This window comes from Bactrocera neohumeralis, unplaced genomic scaffold, assembly GCF_024586455.1.
Source record: "Bactrocera neohumeralis isolate Rockhampton unplaced genomic scaffold, APGP_CSIRO_Bneo_wtdbg2-racon-allhic-juicebox.fasta_v2 cluster09, whole genome shotgun sequence".
Taxonomy (NCBI): domain Eukaryota; kingdom Metazoa; phylum Arthropoda; class Insecta; order Diptera; family Tephritidae; genus Bactrocera; species Bactrocera neohumeralis.
Genome location: NW_026089622.1, coordinates 1720360 through 1724037, shown reverse-complemented (window position 1 = coordinate 1724037; position 3678 = coordinate 1720360).

Genomic DNA, 3678 nt, shown 5'->3' with positions numbered 1-3678 from the left:
CAATACATTAAACATTGAATTAAACACATTAAACAATTCATAAAATAGCATCAATATATATGTATATGCTAAAAATATGGAGAACTATACGCAAACAAAAACAAAATTATTATTAACTAATTATAATTGTTTAGTAAGAATTAAGAACAACTGTTGAAAAAATAAATTTATAAAACTATTTTATATATTAATATATGATTTAAAAGATTCGAAGGGACTTGAATCTTATAAGGGTAAGCGAGTTACATATATGTGGATCTCAATCCCTTTACATAATTGATATTCATGTTAAATTTATTTATCTATATATAGAGATCCACAATGTTAATGTACTTAACATATAATACCCACTATACTAAGAATGTTAACAAAATATCGTATGTTAAGTTAAGGTATAAATAATGATGTTTCGTTAGACTAAACACAGATTGTTAAAAAGGAATTACTTTCGCGGTTTGACGCTTCGTATAAAACTTTAATAAAGATTAATAAATAAAAAGGTGTTTCTTACTTTGGCGGATTTTACCGGCCTTAAAATAAAATATAACCTTGAACGTCGGGTTTCAACCGGGTTAGAGGAATAATATAACTCATATTCATATGTGTATGCATATGTGTGTTTGTATGCTTGTGCATTATTTGTTCGGCAATGTATACAAATATATGTTTGTACATATAAGTATAAATGAATGTATGATATAATAATATACATATATTATAATTCATTGATAAGTGATAAAATCATGATTTGAATTTCTGAACGCGCACATGCGTATACATACATTCATATGAACAGATAATAAGATTAATATGATAGACGATGTATTTGCATATTGTTGTGATAAATTCAATTTCTATGGCCAAGGAACATAATAAAAAATATTTATTAGTATGGTATATTATTTAAAAATCAAATAAAATTATTAAATATGCAAGTCCAAATTGGCTATAAATACTACTATGCATGCATTCATACAAAATTATACTCATATCATAATTATGTTTTCCTTCCTACAGTGTCGCTCAAATATTCTAGGTTTCAGTACCACTTAAAAAAAAGTTACAAGCAAACATACATACAAGGGAAGCTAATAAAAGCGTATTAAAAAGAACCAAACGCTTTATGTTTGTAAATTTGTCCACACGCATGTTTGTATGTAATTATGTACATTTATTGCTTCATGCGAAATCTCCCTTGTAACGGACAACCAATGGCCGAAGCTCACGTTTTGTCGAAGAGTCATATGCTGAACACATAGAGCGCGACAGACTGCAAGCGACATCTGTCAAATATTAAAATACACACGTTCTTATGGACACAGTTATTTAGATAGCTGCACGACTACACGACTTCATGTGCTGAACACAATGAGCGCGACAGACTGCAAACGACATCTGTCAAATATTAAAATACACACGTTCTTGTGGATGCAGTTATTTTGACAGTTGCACGACTACACGACAGCAGGCCGACAGTTGTCGCTCTCGCTAACTTCAATATATTTTTATATTTGCCAACGACAGTAGAGTTGAAGGTAGAGAGATGAGGTAGAGTGGTGATGCCATTAATATGTAAAATATAAAATTATTCACAACTCTAACAAACTTGACGTCATTTTACAAATAAAAGCATAAAATAGCTCTATTATATCATTTGTAATAACAATTGATTAGTTCAGCGGATTAAAAAACAGCGGCTATGCTGACTAGGTCATGTTGTCCGAACGGAAGAAAACACTCCAGCTCTGAAAGTATTCGACGCTGTACCCGCCGGGGGAAGCAGAGAAAGAGGAAGACCTCCACTCCGTTGGAAGGACCAGGTGGAGAAGGACCTGCCTACGCTTGGAATATCCAATCGGCGCCACGTAGCGAAAAGAAGAAACGACTGGCGCGCTGTTGTTAACTCGGCCAAAATCGCGTAAGCGGTGTCTACGCCAATTAAGAAGAAGAAGAATAACAATTGATAATTTAAAACAAAAATATTTACCTATTGACTTATTTTTTGCATAAAAAATTTCACTTTGAACAAAATCTTCAAATTTCATTGATTAGTACGACAACAACGAATTTGTGTACGTACAAAATGGAAAGCTGTGTTGTTTTGTGTACATGCCGGCCAATGTTATGTCGCTGCCTTCTTACAAATGTTCATGTAGCAGAATTGACCACGTCATTTACAGTTCACTGTCGTGCTGTCATGTCGTGTCGCTCTCTGTGTTCAGACCGTCAAAGTGTCGAAGAACTGACGCGACGACAAAGAGTCACCACATTGTGTTGTTGGTAGAAAATCCGAGCTGAGCCGAAAAAGACAAACGAACGAATGCCGATTGTCACCGTGCCGTTGTAATAGCTTCGCCTACAAACCAGCATAAATATGTATGAGAGATTTAAGCAAAGAAAATCGTTTTTTTGAAACTTCAAAAGCAGGATCCCCCCTTAATCTAGATATTTTCGCAATAAAGTTTTAAATATAAATTAAACAAATTTGCAACAGCACGAAATTTCACAGCTGAAAACGAGAAGGGTTGCTATATGTGCGAATAATAGTTATTTTTTAAATATTTCTTATGCTTGATAATATGATACAAATTGATATATGAATATGTGGCAACATAGTTCTTCTCGATTTAAAATATTTTACAATTCTCAAATATTTTTCCGCAGCTCTCGTGATCTGTTAAGATAAGTACATACCACTGTTATATTGTACTATTGAAGTAAGTGAAATGTGCTTTAATTGTGTGTTAAATTTAATTTATTCCGCGGAGTCATTTTGCTTACTTAAATTTCTTTCTTGTTTTTAATCGTTGTCTTTGTTCACAGCTGTTTGCGAGTTTTTTACTTTTCATCTCAAACTGCTCGCTACATTGGTTGTTGTCTTTGATAACCAATTGCTTTTATTGCATTTATTTGTTATAAATATTTGTGTCATTGCTCTTCTTACTTTTATTATTTAAATTTTTTCTATTTTTATTTAATATTGTTTTTTTATCAATTTCCCGCATTGTTCTGTAAAAGGCGAGTCGGACCGCTTTGTTTATTGCTGGCTAGGTGATGGTCTTGCCCATCTTAAATGTGCTGGACTGACATCCTGCCTGTTGGATTCTATTTCTAATTTCAAATACGACAGGGATATTTTGTCTTTTAAGATCGACATATCCGCTGACAATTTTCCATTGGTTTCTGAAAGCTCATTCTGGCCATCTCGGGTCTTTGTGTGTGAATTCGAGCATAAACGTGATAAACTCATTGTAGCTGTCACTAAAATGCTAAGAAAACCCGTTGATACAAAAAACTGATTAACAATAATTCGCTGAGTATTTATTGTCAAAATGTTAGAGGTCCTAATACAACACTTACTGATCTGTATTTAAATAGCATTAATTGTAATTTTAAAATCATTGCTTTCACAGAAACTTGGCTAAAGCCCCACATTTTTGATAATGAGATATTCAATAGCGAATTTGAAATATTTAGGCTGAGCAGAATGTGAGGTGGTGTCCTGTTTGCCGTTCATTCTTCAATTCCATCTGAAGAAGTCGATGTTCTTCATGCAGATTTCATGGAATTTAAGTGCATTCGAATTCGCGATAATAGTGGCCACATCTAATTAACTTTATCTTATATGCCGCCTCAATCTTCTTTAATAAATAATGTTTTTCCCATGGCTATAAATAC